At 39.6% G+C, this 18,067-nt stretch overlaps 1 protein-coding gene and 1 long non-coding RNA gene across 8 annotated transcripts in view; one reads left to right on the top strand and one right to left on the bottom strand.

Moving 5' to 3' along the window:
• Positions 1 to 18,067, bottom strand: part of LOC111252595 (uncharacterized) — a 41,711-nt gene that overhangs the window by 10,800 nt on the left and 12,844 nt on the right. The gene's annotated exons all lie outside the window — the stretch shown is intronic.
• LOC111252638 (uncharacterized) lies at positions 5 to 10,546 on the top strand. Of its 7 annotated transcripts, none has more exons than XR_015324965.1 (4): positions 5 to 2,076; positions 2,223 to 2,269; positions 2,855 to 2,988; positions 3,324 to 10,546. It is a non-coding gene; the product is annotated as an uncharacterized LOC111252638 (long non-coding RNA). The 7 variants fall into 7 exon arrangements; XR_015324956.1 differs by lacking the exon at positions 2,223 to 2,269 and having other exon boundaries at positions 17 to 1,084; positions 1,658 to 2,076; XR_015324966.1 differs by lacking the exon at positions 2,223 to 2,269 and having other exon boundaries at positions 22 to 2,076; positions 3,324 to 3,351; positions 3,860 to 10,546.

Here is an 18,067-nt window from a genome sequence, read left to right as displayed (position 1 = left end):
GACACGGCGAGGACGAAAGTGACGATCGGACTGCTTATAACGATGACGCTCTTTATGAGATTACAGCACTGAAGCGAACAGCATCTGGGTCTCTGAATCACCGTGCCCTACTATTGTCTAAAATCCCATGACAAAGTTTTTTTCGTCAGTCGAATTATAGAAACGCTAAATTTAGCTCTATGTTGCTTCTATGCAGCTACCTAGAATCTTCCATCCTGACATGATATAGTTGTAGGATAAGGGGACGATCGTCAAAACTATACGGGTCCTATATATTCTGAGAAACACTCGCATGTATATGTGCATGCTTGGGAAGCCCGCTAGTACCTTCTAGATCAACAGGACAGCCCGCCTTTTTGCAGACGATTAGCTTGACGTTGGTAAGCGCCAACACTACAGCAGTCACGCGCCGTTGCAGACTACGACGGTACACAGCATCGGGCGTTGCAGTGGTTCCTGTCCACAGTACCTGATCATAATTAATGAAGTTAATGAAGATCTTCATAATTAATGAAGATCATGATAATGAAGTTAACATCATACGATACATTGTTCGTTGCTATGCAGAACGCGGACTAAAAGAACAAAAACATGACAGTGTATTTCTTAGCAGTGTTGGCTCGGCTAAATACAAATGAACGGCCACATTCAACACCTATACGTATATTACGACCTAAAAAGAAAGCAAACCTCCTTAAGAATTCTTAATAACAATTCTATCTCCTTGAAGGGATAAAAACTATACTGAATTCAATTTGGAAAAATGTTATTTACTCTTTTATTTATTATGTGATTTATATATATTATGTGATTCCGTGCAAGAGATTAACAACAGAGTCGTGATGCATAATCTAACGTTAACGGTAATTTCGTTTAGTTTGTACCTTCATCTTCGCAATGTCAAACTTATGAAAAGGATTATTTGCAGTAGATTTAAATCTAGCGTGGCTATACTTACAGATTATTGTCTAATCGCCATTTTATTGGACAACAGAGAATTTCTATATATACATGTATAATCAGTGTGGACAATAAGTGTATGATGAGCTTTGAGTTTCGTGTTGGCTGAGTTGTGCGTGAAGAGGTGGGTTTATCGTGTTTCAACAATTTCTATACTAATGTTTGTTGCTAGTTCGAAAAGTTCGCATTTTTACATTTATATCGATGTAAGCAGGTCTTCTTTATAACTTCCCAACTGATTATTTGTATGAAACAAAGTTTAAATGGCAGGGTGAAATGAAGATGTGTAATTTCTCTTACGTGCTTCTAGTTGACTCGGTAAACCTATGGCTGAAGCATCGATTTAGGCCGTCTAGTAAAAAATAAAACTTTTCTATTAGCTTAAGCCATATTTTGCTGATAAGCAGTCCGTATAAAGTCTTAGTTAAATTAACGAGAGAACGACCTACTTTTTATTTGTCTTGTTCTAAAGCCTTCGACTCTGACGAAAATGAACGAAGACATTTCAATAAAATTACCTGAACTTTGCTCCGTTTTATAAAGGAGGATTTAATTTTATTTGATCAGTATGTACATACATTTCGTAAAAAGATTGATACGGGTTGCAAAATTGGTGTCTGGATTTATTGACTTTTTTTTGCAACGTCAATATAAATTTTATTCTCACGAATGTGTTCAATGTCTGGAAATACATTAGCGTTCCATAAACGGTAGAGGTGAGGCTTCTAAGTTACACAGTGAGCCCTGCGAAGTTCGCCGTAGATCTCAGTCCGCCTCGTCCTTAAGACACACGAACTTCGACAGCTAACCCACGGAGCACTGTCACGAAGCTTGACTAATTAGAACTACAGCTAATTAGTGTAATCGAACAGGTGTAAATATAGGGAATATACGACGGCGGCCTGGACAGCCTAACTTCCCAATCATAAGTCAGGTACATAGACAAAAAAATCTGGAAGCATCCACAGAATCGTAATTGCTCAATATGCTCGTTTCATAGTCCCCTCTGGTGATATAGCTTACACTGCTGACTCACCCTGATCAACAAAGCAGGAGAATGATGAGTTGTGAGCGATCTGCAGCCACCTGTCGGACGCCTTTGATCAGTGAAGTAAGGTAAGTGGCGTCTCACCTCATTCTTTGACTCGTTGAGGAAGCATCCGATTGCATCAGTGTTACTCACTGAATGCTGTTGCACGCGGCGAGCGAGCAAACCAACAACCATCTAATCCACTTGTGTCTCTTCCTTTTTGGTGACTCAGACCCGATCCTGGATAGCAAGTGATGAGCTGCTTTCGCTTCGTGCCTTGTAGGTTCAAGATAACCTTCCATGGATAATAACTATAGTCCATTCATATTATCAAAAGACTTCTCGCACGGACGCGAAACAGGATTTGGCTAGCAGATGAACTAATCAAGGCAGAATAGATCAATGGGTATAGATAAACACCATATAAATGAGCTCGTCAGATATAGGTCCTGTTAACAAATCTGAACAATTTGAAAACGTTGCATTCGAAAGGGAATAAAAAAAATCCCAATTGCAAATTGCCAAGTGTGGAAATATGGAAAATTCAAATCGTATAATCTACGTTTCTCTCAAATGATAAATTTCCTGTTGACGTACAATGGTACTATATCTATTAGTAAGAAAGGAGAGGTACCTCTACGAACTCCTACTGCGCTTTTGTATTCCAGCGCATCGTAGATTGAATAAAATGCAGAATAAGCAAACCTGTAAGGATCAATCCGAAAATGCAATAGGGCAACATAACAAGTCGTTTTCATCTAGTCTTACATTTCAAGCAAGGGCCACTCAGGGGAACAAAGGTAGGGGTCATCGACTAACGCTATGATTACATTTTCTTTGTCGTTGAAATTGTTATATTTTTAGTTTGAGCGATGTCCGATGTCTTCTACCGGACAGAGAAGTGAAGAAAATGCTAAAAAGTAAAAGAAAACGTCAATCTGCTTTTGATGAAGCGGTCAGTCGTCGCTGGCCGTTGCTTTGGTCATACTGTTTTTGAGGTGCGTAACATTCTTTCTTTTTGCAACATTGCAAGACACTTGTTCGGAGTCCTTAAACTCACCAGAACAGAACAAACAAATGAGCCTTATCTTCTTCTGTGGGAGTAGTTAGTCTTCGAGCAAATTCGGTTCACCACAAAAAACATCGGTGTTTTAAAAGTAATTGTGCAGCAAAGTCTTATAAAAATTTCAAAAATAATTCAGAATATCGTACAAAGCTTCGAGGCAAAAAAACTGCTCCATATGTAATAATTTACTATGTACTTTTATAATATCCAAGTCCGTTGTATGAATTCGGAATACGTCAACTGAAATTTAAACTATATTTTTAATAGGCAATTGCTGACTGAACTAAGGAAAATGGTAAGTTAAGTAGACAGGAATCTGGAAAGTTGGTTTCACTTCATTTTAAAAATGTGCCTAATATTCAAGTTTCGATAACATTTCATTCGTTGGACACTTTTCATCACTAAAACTTCTTGATCTCCGTGTGCTTCTTCAAGTGAATTAGCTATAAGTGTACATAACTAGCTGTAATAAGCTATATAGCTATAAGTAAGAAATAGCTATTAATTTTTTATTATGTTAATTATTTTTTGGGGACTGATATGAATCGGCATGCAGACGTTAGGGCATATATTATGGCGATACAAAACGTATCCATTTGATAATAGAAAGTGATTTTTGACGAATTCCTGATAAACGTTTACTTTAAGAACTGTCCAGCACTATAAATTATGAGACATTGAGCACGTCCACGTTTACTTGGAACGGTGCGTGCCTCAGAAAAGTATTTCAAGCCTTTTATACTATTACATGCCCGTAACATTGCATCTCAAGTGATAGGTATCTAAGCAATATTTACCAATAGCTTGTTGGCCATACCACTACGACAGCATATCTGTCACTTCGCGGTATCAAGAAGAGACTGTCCGTTTTTGCCACCGTTACTCCCGTTTAGACGACTATGACCGTCAGCTAGTTGGATAATCGAATGTCGCCAATATCGGATAAGCAGCCATCTACAAAGGGACTACAGGCCAACTCCCGATTCCCCGGACTACAGAGTTTCCCGGACTCCACCGGCATAGACTGCAACCAAGTGACCATTAATTGCCTATCGTCTTCCTCTACATTCTTTTTATAGTGCTACTCCTTAGACTTCCCGATCCACTTTTGCGGCAAGATCCCACCTTCTTTTTGTACAAATACACTCATGCAGACAGTCGCTACAGACGTTCAACAATAAGCAGGCCACACAGGCCACGGATAACAAGTTTTATCGGATTATATTGTGCGGCAAGGGCAGCGGCAAGATGGTAGGAGAGAAGAGGGGACGCAACCCGCTTCTAGGAAGAGACCCACTCGGGAAACATAACAGAGCTTACACCGTCCGGAGAAAGTGCGACGGGATAGAAGCGAACTACGTTGTAAGCCAACATCCTCATCAGGGGCCGCACTGCCTGAAAGATGCTTTTACTGGCCAAAGAGAGTTAGTTAGCAACCGGTAACTAACATGCCAAGTTGGAGAAGAAATTCACGTTGACTCAACTGGTACATACGCCATGATAACGCAATAGACGTAATGCTAGCGGGGACTTCGTGGCTGTCAGGTTACGGTAAATACGGTACCAAATTCTAATTGGATCTACATGTACCGGTTTTATTCCTCATGACAAGTTACCGTGCGCACGAGATACGAATGGTATTTGAAAAGTTGAACCGAAATGTTAAATAGCTATGTGGTTACCTAGGGAACTTCATCTAAAGTCATCGAAAAATGAGAAAAAGAAAAAAAGTTTTCCATTGTTAAGATGGGGCACTTGGTTACAACCGAAAGGAATTTCGCTCATAGTACCGGGGAATAGCGCAGATCTTATTTACGATGCATACAGATGTAGCATAAAAGACATGTGGCTTGCAATTTGCCTTATAAATCGATTGTACTCAGATGCTGGCGGATTTCCTATACGTTTTGCAAGTACGCAGTCAGCAAAACTATGCACCCACAATCCGCTTGTTTAGTTCTGTTTTCCATATCATCAGTGTCGTTGTTCGCGTAAAATATACAGCGTTCGCCATTCTCTAATGCTAATAAGAGCCACGCTTGCAAATGACTTAATATCAATATTCTTCTTTTTATTCAGCAAAGCGATTGTAAGGCTACAGCTAATCGGGGAGAACTCTTTTGATAACTCATCACATCAGAAAGGTACCCTGAAAACCCTCGACAGCTGGAACTTCATTAGATCGCAGTATACTCGTAGTACTTCATCACAGTGTTGCAATTATCGATTGGTATTTTTCCCAGAACCTCAGATTGAGACTAAGCAAACGGCACTCCTTTGACATCCTTTCTTTTGTTTTTTTTTTAATATTTTTTTTTTAGGTTTTATGCTGAAACTTGGGTCTTTAGCTGAATTGAGCACTGTATAACTTAGTATAGTATTCTGCGGTTCGTGTTCAGAGTGACTGCTGTCGAGCACGTGACCTATGGTGATTAGTCATTGGGTATAGGGTCACGTCTTTCCCTCATATGATCAGCCCAGTTTGCGGAAGAGGAAAAGCGCAGATAGAAGATCAGTGTTTGGCTTTTTTGGCGAGATCCTTTTTCGACGCACAAAAGGCAGACACTATATTGCACTTAAGTTGATGTACAATTCAAGTTAAAGTATGCCTAGGAACTACGAAGTATCAGATGTGAGCTGATTGCCAAATACGTGTCATTTCGGACGTAGCTGAAGGAAATAAATTCGGACCACATTAGATATAGCATATCACTACTTTTAATAAAAGAGATCCTCACGTTTCTATACATTGCACAGATGTGGTTGTAGTCAACTAAGATGATTGATTGGCTATTAGAAAAGTCTCAGTTGCGCTAATAAAAAATATAAACCTAAAATCAATGATTTTATATATATATATTGGTAGCAGATACACCTTTATTTACTCTTTTTTTTTCTATAGCACAACACTAACGTGCGTGAGAAATCTCTTCATTTAAGGTCTCAGATACAGTCTTTATTTCAGCAACATTGGTTACCCAAGTATGGTGACACATGGGCCTAAGAAAAAAATTGGACGAACCAAATCTAATTAAAAAAAATAATAATAATAACCACTAACGAAACACTTTAGCTTAGAAAGCTTAGTATGGACTGTCAAATTTTATATTTGATCTCGGTGTTTCCATTGTCTGAAGTCTTTAATTTTCGTCACTGATTCAATGATTAAATAGTCTACAGTTCTTTGGAAGACGATTTCGCCTACATAGTTTGCCAGCGGGATTTCAAATTCGCTAGAGAATTCGACTTGTATACCGCCTTCAGGAGGAGTCTGGCAAACGAACAATCAGGACTTAATCAAGGATAAAGTTTGAATTCCGAATCAGTAGAGCGTAACAGAGAAAATGACCCAGTCCCACAATTATGACATGTGAAATTCTGCGGCGTATGTAGGAAGGCGCCGAATTTATCTTCTAAAAGTAACATTGACGACATATGCTATTCCGGTAAGGAGAATATTTTGTATCAAATTTAATGTGTTCTTACTTTGTAGAATCTCCCTAAGCTACAGATAAAATCCAACAACTAACATAAACTGTATATTAACCAGTAAAAAGTACCTCCTCTACTGTTTTCAACCCTCCTATATTCTTTGTTACCTATACGTATTATTCCAGTGAACGTGTAATAGGTCTGGTTACATAGGTTGTCATCCAACTATCGTTTTTTAGAACACTTTTGGTTATATTCATAAGATTTGATCATCCGCCATTATAAACGCACCCGCGTTTCTTAAATGCGTTTCCTTAGGAAGTTGTAAAATAAGCAGGCGTACAAACGTCCCATGTAATAACTGTAGTACTTTGTCTGTCTGGTCAAATATACAGTGTTTACCAGCTGTGCTGTTTTCTTCTATGAACGGCTAAAAGTGGCATGACAACACTTCTCCAACGGTTTAGGGCCATTATCCGGCATGGCTTTCCCCTACTGAATAGCCAATGTTCTCGAACTATTCGCGCTCTTTGTCTATTGTCTCAGTACCGCAGCTTTCGGACCGTTCATTCGCTTTGTTCTATTCCTTTTACATCATTTGTCAGGACTGAAGGTTACCAACGCCTTCCTGGTGACGACAGTTTGCCAGCCGTTACCAGCCGCTAGTGATATAGCCATCGTTCAGAATTCTATGGCGGCCAGCTGACGCTAGACGAAGCTAGTCCCGACGTTTACCGCAAGCGACGGGACAAGGGTAAAGGGGCTACGCCAACGTATACGTCACGTACAGTATGCCTATAGCTGCTACGGTACGTTTTGCTATCGCTGAATGTTTCTATGTGCGACTTTCTCTTTCCAAAACTTTGCTGCAGTACTTCAAGATTTGTTCAACTCAATGAGAAGGTGTAGTTTCGTCGCGGTGAACGACGCGTATGCTAACACAGAGGTGCTCACAGAACGTCTAAGCTAACCGTCATTTGCCAGTAACCGTAAAGCTCGCTTGCCGATGCCCTTTAAGAGCTAGGCCACATAGATAGACTGGCAACAAACTATAGAGTCCAAAGGACAACATACAAACGCACGACAGGAGTTACTTTAGTTAGGCACATATGGTGGGAGCCATACACGATGTACTCGATCCCAAGCCAAATCTGGCTCGCGCTAAGCCTCAGGCCAGACGAAGACAACCGTTTTCCCTTTACCAAACGATTATTGATATCGCACATACACAGGCATACAGACCGCCTTTGTGCCCAATAACGATTTTACAATTTGACCGAATCGGCGCCAGAGCCCAGCATTGGGCTGAACGAAATCGTTCAAGAAATATAGTCTGGCCCATCCACGCTAAAAGAGATTGGCATAGAGATTCATTTCTGTCAGCTGTGTTACGTATTCAGAATCATCGGAGCAAACAACAACTGTCTGACAAGAATCAACGACAAATTCCCTTTATCAAAGTTTCAGCTTTGTAGTCGATTTTTTCTGATTAACACAAACAAGATTCTGGTATCAAGCGAATAAGTAACAGAGCTGAAACGTTTTAGGTTTTGCAATCCCGGAAGAATGTAATGTACTGCTGTATGTCCTTACAGATATATAATAGATGTGTTACGGTTAGAAATGGCGTTCACTCAACAGTCAGCAAAACAAGTTTATGTCAACCGTGCATCTCGCGGTAATACAATTATTATTAATTACTAGCTCTAAGCAGAATATTGTCAATGCCTTTCTTAAAAGCTGGAAGCTCATTTTCAACAATTCCAGCAAATTTTACACGGAACAACGACGTTTAGTGTATGTTCATGAAGTTGACCTGAAGTTCGGCTAATGCAGAAAAACACTTATTGAATCAAATATTCCTTCAATTGATTATTATTTTAGTCTAACCGTATTGGCTGCAAGTATTTTATCCGCTTTTACCATTTCACGCGCTGTTCAGATCTATGGTAAACACTCAAACAGGATATGATTCAAGCTAGACTGGTGTCTTTATCGTGTAAAAAGCTCTCTGTCTAGAAAGTACACATCTGTGTGTCTGTATAAAAACAACATTCTATCATCAATTGCCAAAAGACAAAAGACCGGGCTTCGAGGAAGCGTGAATTATTCAGTCACGCCCGAATAGCTACGGCGGGGATATCAGTTGAGGTGGTAAAAATTGGTCGAAAGGACATAGTAGGATCTGGATAAAACGAATAGATACTCGCAGATGCTTACACTTATAAAATAGGCACAGGAATTAAGGAATAGCCAGGATCGATGCAGGCAGGCCAACAGATGTCCGTTTACAGTACTGAGAAATGCTATCAATGAAACTGCTAGATCATTTAATCACCTGGGTACCCTTGAACTGAACTTTTTTTAAAGTGACCTAATTTATAATCGGAATCAGTGCATGCAAAAAAAAAAAAGGATTGAAAAGAATATCAGCCGCAGTATCTAGCGGAGGCTGATTGATAAGGTGTCAGTCTTTGCTTCTTTATCCCGTCTATTATGTTCGTATAATAGGAAAACCTTTACACAGATATATTTTGTACTAGAAAAAGCAGTTGAGCAAAGAACGTTACCTCACTTCTAAAGAAAACGTGAAAGTTTTATAATGAATGAATGCGTTTTGACCGTATTGAATAGAAAGTCAGAAGATATTCTGAACGATGATGCCTGGGAAGCGTGGGAAGGCTGCGGTGTTTCTGTAGAAAGTTTTAGATGCTTCTTAGCACAAGCCTATTATAACCTTTTAAGATGTTTCTATTGCATGCTGTTATTACATAACTATTTTATGCAACGATTGATTCTGTCGCTATGAGGAACTTTGTAAAAAATTGTACAAGCAACTTTACAATATTGAAGAAAACGTCTGCGGTTATAAGTCAGTAAAGAACAAATTGGAGCTGAGGACCGTTTTTGCACTAGGGGGAAGAATAAGCCGCTTCGCTTATCTGTGCCAAATGGATTAGTTGTTTACACATTCTCAGATTAAAAAGTGACATAAACTATTACAAAAGACCCAAATAAGTACCTAGATCGTACCCTGTTTTTTAAAGTTGTAAAGGTAGGAAGAAAATTTACACACGTAATTAACTTGCTTATTATTCCATCGGTTCTCAAATGTTAGCCAAACTGATTCTTTCTTTCTATAATTTCTTCTTCTCTGCAGTGAAATATATATCGACAAAGAAGGAACAAAATATATTGCATGTTCAAACGTATAATAGCCCCAAAAATAGGCATCGCAAGGTACTTACCGTGTGCTTTATATAGCAAACAAACCGTATCAGACTATTAAAGAAATTGTTGTTTCCCACACAAAGGACCCAAAGTGAACTGGTCATCTTTGGATGATGGCCTCAGTAAACGAGAAAATGCATTGACATACAAGATTATATATATATATATATATCAAATCCACCTATTTCTGAACTAGACGAATAAAAAGCTTGAATTAGCTCTAAGAAAAACTTAAGAAACTTTTGTAGCATACTGTTAAAGCAAGAAACCAGACGACAGCTGGTTGTGTCGTCCCCATGTGATTCTATGAAATACAGTGAAACCGAAAGAAAACGTGACGATTTTTTACAAATTCGATATATAAACACACATAAAAAGTTTATATATGGATTAGATATATTTCGATGCAATCTAGACTCAAAAACGTGTGTGTACAATTTAAAATAAATGTACCGAAATACTTTTTACGTTGCTTGCCGTATGATAAAATAAACAGTGATACATGGCGAACACATTTGACGCTTATTGGGTAACCTGTATCAAATGCAACCTTCTCAAAGACACGGAGATACTGCGCTATCCTCCGTCTCGGCATTTCGGTTGGTATTTTTTGTTAAGATAAATACAGATCAAAATACAGTGCCATCCATTAAGGGGTACAAAGCCTGTGACAATGAAACATTAATATATTTCAAATAAATAATATTTACAAGCCCTTGTATCAGAGCGAATTTTGACATCGTTCACTTTTCTAATTGTCATTGTGATGCACGTATCTTCACTCTTCGACACATAAAACTCACACGATATATTTATGAACGGTGTTATTTGTACGCTTTATCTTTTAACCTTCACCCACCTGATGTAGTTATAAACTAGAATCTAGCTAACCATTGGGGTCGGATTGAAGGATAGGCGCTCGGCTAGTGTGGAAGCCAAAAGATGACATGAGCATTTTTGTCTACCACATATGAGCGAGGTGAAAGTTTGCTTAGAATCTTTGCTGGCCCCAACTTACATTGGCAGTAACGTCAACAGCATCGAAGTGGTATTTCACACCCTCTTTGGCGGAAAGGATCCTGATGGATCGCATTTGAATTAACCTTAAAACCTATGGCCTCTCTCTTCGACCGGCTTGGGCCGTCTCTCAAACTCACAATCCAAGCCTTCGTACCCCAACCTGCTTCGTTCATTTTCCGCCGTCAGGTTGCGTCGTCTGCCTTCGCAGAGGAGCTTTTTGATAAAAAAAAAAAAATAGAGAACTAGGCGATGTGGTGGATGGGGCAATCCTTCAAGCAAGTTTATGTTGTCGAATATCCGTTCTACTGTTTGTTATTATAGCTTGTACCACTTTTTCAGTAGGTGGCATATCTTTCTTTTTACGTATTAAAGTTATCGGCTTGTTGAGTCATGTCATTAATGCATTCCCGGAGCAACGGGGAATGCAATCCTGCGTGTTTATCGCTTAATTTTTTTGAAAAACGATGAAACCTTTGATTTAGTTGAAAATTCAAAATACCAAGCACTAAAAAAAAAATCAGTTCTAATAGTATTTTCAACCGTCACACATAAAGCAAAAATGCTGTTTTAACAAATTATAAAAGCTCTCTTACTGCACCCTCATTTAACCCACCCTTTACTACTATATCATTAATTCATATATATTTTTGAGGCACTGTAAAGGTTAACTATATGTACGTATGCATTCAACATAATAAAAAAATCCTGTGCATATATAGGAATGTTTTTCATTTAACTTAAGATGAACACCCATGGAGTTTCAACGACCTTTTTCTTACTCGACCAGCCTAAAATTGCTTCAAATTGAATAGTGATGTACACTGAGGAACCAGCTGTAAACCCGACATACTTTTTTTTCCTTTGAGGAATCACTTACGGGTTCATTTTTTTTCGAATAATTAGGATCATCATGAGTTGGATACTATCGAAGTAACGCGCATCTTGTCGGGGATCTTTCTGTCAGTGGAAATATTAAATAAAAGCAGAGACAAGAAAGTGCTATACAAAGATGCCATGTTTTGAGATCTTGTGACGAAGAGACGAACAAAGCTAGGTCACACGTCACTAGGCACGTGGCAGGCGCATACATAGATGTGAATTTCTTCCGCCACATATCAAACTCTTCTGCAAAGGCAACCCCGACACGCAGCAGCATCTGGGTCTGTGTCAAGTCGTCAGGACATAGCCGAATTTTAATAATGAGTTCTTTTAGGCGTGAAGTAATTAAGACATAGTGTATTAGCCTGTGACCCCCACAGTTTCCTGATGTTGCATCCGCTCTGGCCCACAAAGTCTCTTAAGTCATGGTAGGTCGATACCCATCAGTGCGTCAGTTTCAAGGTTTCGTTTAAGTAAATAGAGTAACCTACGTAACAGACTTAAAAGCGACCTAATTATTTCGCGCACTACGTACTTCTTAAAAGGGAGAAGTATTTCTACGTTTGCAGTAAAACTAAGCGAGCATTACAAACAGTTTTAGTATCTTCATGATAAGTGTTGGCTACAAGCAGTATTAAAATGCACTTTTATTAACAGTCAAGTCACGTTTGCGTAGTTTTGATAGACCGCAAAGTGGTGTTATCGTCTGTAGTAGGTAGCTTTTTTTTACCCTATTTAGTCACGGTTCTAAAAAATATGCCCAATTTTAATGCTAAGCATTGGACAGAATGTCAATAGGTCAAAACTGGCACCATTGGAGGAAAATATGCTCTTCTACCAAACTCAATCCCCTTCGTAGGATTCATAATATGTTTTGCAATAGTCTCTGTAGGAGGAAGCGTAAAAAGAAAAGGTCGCTTGCAATTTTGCAGGACGTAGGCTACGGGTATGTAGTTATATGACAGTTGAAGTTACTCTTAAAAAAAAACGTTTAGAAAAAACTAGATTTAGGAAAAAAAAAACTCCTCGATTAGCGTTGAAAAACGCATTTGGGAAGAGTAAGTTAGCAATCAAAACGGTTGCTGCCTTAGCTGTGAGCCGACCTTTTTTTTACTAACTGTATATACATTTTGCCCCAAGCTTACACACATACCCAACCCTACTTCCATTTCTCTTTTTGGATTTTACAATCGAGATTTCTCGTCGTTACATTCTAGATGCAGTGTAGCGCAGAATTTCTATTTCAATGGTAGCGAGCCAGGGTATCTTTGAACGACTGGGCTAAACAGGGAAGCACTACTTCGAGTTCCAAATTTCATCAGACATTTTTGCATGTTGTCTATGGCAATGGAGCGCAGTAATAACCTAATCAACATTGAATTGCATCTTCTAAGGGTCTAAACATCGTCGGTCAATTACGTCAAGTCAAAAGGGTTAAGGTAGAAGCCAATTTGTCGTACTTGCCGGTATGTCGTACTTATTGACCTATTTGTCGAAACAGCTAATATAGCATGCCATCCATGTCAAAGGCCAACTCACAAATATTGCCCACCAAGTAGTTTTATGGCATTCCAATCTGACCGTCTCACTGTTATTTTGAATCAGGAACAGGCTACAAGACCACGGATGTCCTTGCCAAGTCAGAAAGGCCGCAGAATGCGTAACGCTTGAAAAAGTCTCTTTAGAAATCTCTCGTGTCCGGGATCAGGAGACGAGGTGCAGGCGGTACAGCAGGCGAATCTAGCAGGCAGTGTTTGTACAGATACCATGGAGAGGAACGCTGGAGTTTTTTTTCTCTTCTTTCTTGTGTTAGCTTGGGTCGTTCCGACGAACACGAATTGCGTCGTGGCGCTTGGTCCAAATTGGAAAACCATTGTGCATCAGCCTTTCGAGCTATGCGAGAGCGTCGCGTGAGACTCGCGGCGCGGGTACCGGGTCGATACGCCCGTGCAAAGTCGACGAACGCTTTGAACAGTAGGAAGAAAACATAGAACAGGGACGACGAAGAAAGGTCTAGGATTCACAGAGATCCGCTTACCCAAAATTGCATGGAAGATTACGACGGCCGACTCCAACGATTTTGCTGTCGTAGACTCTTGTGGTAAGGCGCACAGGCGAAAAAAGAAGAAAGAAGTAAGGGACCTTTGAGGGAGAAGGATGACGTTACGAACTACGAGGAAGAGCACGGTAAAGCAGTTGAGAAATAAAGGATAGTTCACAACGAGGACGCAGAATCGCGAAGACCGCGATGGTATACCATGCCACAGAAATTCACCAAAAGGATGGAAAAGGTTGCGCTATGGCCTACGTGCACCCGTCTATGAGTGTGCATATGTGTCGTAAAAAGAACGAACCAATTCAGCTAGCAAGAAGTGTAAGGCATTGTGATGTAGCCCTCTGGAGAAAAGTTATCCTAAAACAGGACAGTGGAGAAAAATGAAAACAAAGAAACGAGCATAACGGGCCACACACGACGGAGGTGCATAAATCGAAACCGATCCGACCTTTTTCCGACCTCGACGGCCAATCAAAGACACTCAGTGAAACAATTGATTATCTACCTGTGTAGCTTCACTTTGTTGTGTGCCCGAGCATATGATGTAAGGGGAGGGTCGATGGGCTTACACCAGTAGTATCCATTTGCACTAAGCGATGGGTATAAGATGTTGCAGAAGAAAACCAAGCAAATGGAGAACGTACTGAAAAAGTGACCCAGCTGAAATGTTTACCGATATTGAATACTAGGACGACGTTTTGTTACCCTATCATTGAGATTAAGACTATTTGATCCTACCTGAATTATTGAAATAATTGACTTATGATGAAGAGAATTTAAGATGGCTCTTCCAAAAAATTCACCAGTTACCATAATAAGCTAGAGTCAATTCATTATCAAAGCGCAACAATGCCATATAAACTGGATGATATGGTGAGCCATTGCATCCTAACTTGTTTATTCGGCCAGTACTTGTATGCAACAGTGTAATTAATTCATATTTCTGTAAATGGAGCTCACGATTGTCGAATTAACGGCAGGACATCCTACCTGAATCTGGAGCTAGTGAGCAGTTCATAGCTATTAATATATTGCACACAATTTATATAAGTAATCAGTAGTTGTAGAAAATTATTAAATATAACACTAATGTTTGGTTAAATTAAGCGTTTTTAGATCAATATGTTCAATTTCCAAGAAGGTTTCAATATACCAACTTCAATAAAAGTATGTCCCAAAAACTCGTCAAGGTGCGACCAACGGTGAACATTCAGTCTCGTCAAATGATCGGTAGAGAGCACATTATCACCAGTTGTCGCCTGAATGTATTTGACGAAAAGCGTTTAAGGTAAAGTGTTTGCGTACTTGGGACAGAATGAAAACTATTTAAATTGAACCCTAATTCACGTTAACCGCCAGCCTCTTTTCCTTCATCGGTTTACCAAAAAATCAGGCAAAAGCTAAAGGCCAGCCACTTGTTCTATTAGGGGCACAAGTCCTGTGTTCTAGTTAGAAATTTCTCTACCACGCTCGCCTGAGGTGTTTTGCTTTCAATTCATCCCTGACATGAAACTCTATTTGGCGTCTGTTTTCGTCATCGTAAGCAGCTTAAAAACCTCAGGCTAGCGATAGGAACCACAATTTCTGTATAAGGTAAGCTGAGACTTAGTTAAATCGAAAATGATAGTCGAACTCTTATAAGAAACCTTAGACAAAGTCACCAGGAAGTCCAAGTTACTCTACATAGTCATTCGGGATACTTACTACATATGATTCGACCCTAAAAATAAGGAATGTTTCTAATGCATGCCTATGCTGTCCTATAATTGGCCTAGTTATCGTCGAGTTTTTCTGAATTCCTGACTGCACATTATCCTGCGATTAGATTGAGGCAAAGAATTTATTGATAAAACTTTTAGGAAGTAGTAACCGCAGTTACCTGTTACTCCCGGATCTCTTAAACTGCCTACAGCGAAAATAGCTGAGAAAAATTGGACTAAGGGAATTGACACCTCAAAAGTGAGCTTCGATGCTCGGTGTGGGAAACCGTTGACATCGAGAAACAATTCTTCATCTTTGCAATCTCGGAGGAACATGAAACTGGTTTACAAGGAGCTTATTATCACATGAATAGAGATTTTTCTGATGCAACATGGTTGGAAAAATAAAGATAATTAAATGGAGTATGATAGGGAAATGGTATTGTGCACCTGGAGACTGTGAACACGAATACCCATACCGGTCGTTAGCTAGCTGATAGGTGTTATATGTAGCAATAAGTTGTTTTCTTTTTTGATTAATTACGTTGACCTAATTTTAATTTTCGCATTTGTGAACGCACTCTCTAGTTGGAGCTTTTTTGAACTGCAAAATTGAGTCTGTAGAGTATAGTTGTTGCTTAGGTTCAAATACTTTCTATTTATTGATTTATCCTGCTCACCATCCTGCTCCTGCTGTTTATTAGGTAGCGAAATATTGCAAACGAATAATACGACCTTATATAACTCTTCCTATTATTATCATTAATTTCCTTCTGGACGTTATTTCACTCGATGCTCAATACGTACAGCATGCCTTTGATTAGAAATTCTTATGCCAGTTCTGATGCATTTTTATTTTAGGGTCAAAATAGTACAAAAATAATAGACAATTACTATACCTACTTCAATAGACGTACTATCTTTAATAATAAGAGATCTTTAATCTACTCTGTTCTTGTAATATCAGGCCACTAAAGGTTCAGGAGCAGGATTCGGTACCTTCGGTATTCCGAAAGCCGCAGCGTGTACGTCAATGATGGGAATTAATTGTTACATCATTTATTTGTCAGTCTTTCTAGGAATGTTACTATTTACTCAACGATATCGATATTCTTTTCGCTTCTGGCTACTAAGAGAGTCTGTCGATATCGATACCAATTACCATAATTACATTAACTCGAACCTCTGTTGCATTTGTATTGCTATATAATTGTTTGAGGCAATACATGCAGAAGTGTCCATGTTTCATCGATTTTTAAAGGGGTACGTGTTGCACAAGTTTCGTGCTATAAATGGTCAGGTTTATTTTCGTCTGGTGAATTGAATTAAGAAATTCAATTTATATGTTACTACATATGACTATAACTACACTATATAAATAAACGAGGGTATCATAGTGCTAGGTATAAATCGTTTAAAATCTCCTTAAGTTTCCAAAACATTAGCTCAGGTCATCTCTCCACTGACTGATTAGAACACCTTATAGGAAAGATTGTGGCAACTGTACACATAACTAGGCTATTTTTATTACTTTTCTACTGCATCTATATGAGAGTCCTTGGAAGTGATGGTCGTTTTTGTTCTATTTTAGCTGAATCTTTAGCTACCTAGGGAACCTAGGGAAAGGACACCGGTCCCCTAGGGATGCACGGATGCCTTATGCACGGATGTAGTGTAATTGAACTGAGAAACTATTAGGCAATTGGCCGAAGAGATACAGCAGATGAACACTGGCTAACGTGCTTCATTGGACGACTTTCAGTTTTGCAAAGCGTTCGACTATATCACGTCCTTGAAACGTTGGTTGGAAGACTTCGTGTCTAGTTCAATGTAAGCCATAAGGTGGCTGGAGGCGTGATATGCGACAGATTCATAACGACTTTTATGAGTAAAGTAATATGTGTCCTTGCAGCTACGAAATGATTACTTTGGACTCTTAGCGCGCACAGCAAGCGGCTGTTTTTTTTGTTTGATGATCATCGAATGATGGCGTTGTTTTATGCGGTTGAAGCGATGATGTTCCACGGCTATCAGCTCGAGTAAAACCCACTGAAGATACCAACGTCGCACTGAGTTTATCTACCCATTTCATCGCGTTATTGTTGTTATTCTTCTTGTCCATGTAGACTTTGCCCTAGTTTTTCTTCTGTACCAACGAGCACGGTCTTCGCACGCAGCCAACTGTCTACTGTAGATACACACATACACATCCGTGTCTGCTTTTCCCCTGTAGTTTGTACCTACCTCCCCCTCACCCCTCAAAACGCACGGTGTGTGCCGCATAAGTGGTTGAACCAGGGTGAAGGAAAGGGCAGGACGCCTCGTAGGAAAAGAGTGAGAAAACAAGTAGAGCAAGCGGTTCAACGGAGGAGACCAACGATTGCACTTTCGCAAAATACGCCCCGGCCTTCTTACCATTCAAGATATGATTCGAAGAGATGGGTGGTAGTAGTGATGCAAGTTTTACGAGAAAGAAGACGTCGATGAAGACGACGAGGGAGAGAAGTAGGAGTAGGCTCAGACAGGGCTGCGCCTAAAGCGAGCCAGCGAACGCTTAGAAAATAGGACCAAAACCTGTGAGAGACTAAGGAAGACCAAAGAAGCAAAGTAGAATCGTAGGAAAATGATGCGGGCAGTGAACGCTCACAAGACGGCGCTAGGGAATCACGAAAAGTACTGAAGGGCCAAAGAAG

Source organism: Varroa destructor, unplaced genomic scaffold (genome assembly GCF_002443255.2).
Source record: "Varroa destructor unplaced genomic scaffold, Vdes_3.0 BEIS01000001.1, whole genome shotgun sequence".
NCBI classification, from domain to species: domain Eukaryota; kingdom Metazoa; phylum Arthropoda; class Arachnida; order Mesostigmata; family Varroidae; genus Varroa; species Varroa destructor.
Note: the sequence above shows the minus strand (reverse complement) of the source record. Positions and strands in the feature narration are given on the sequence as shown.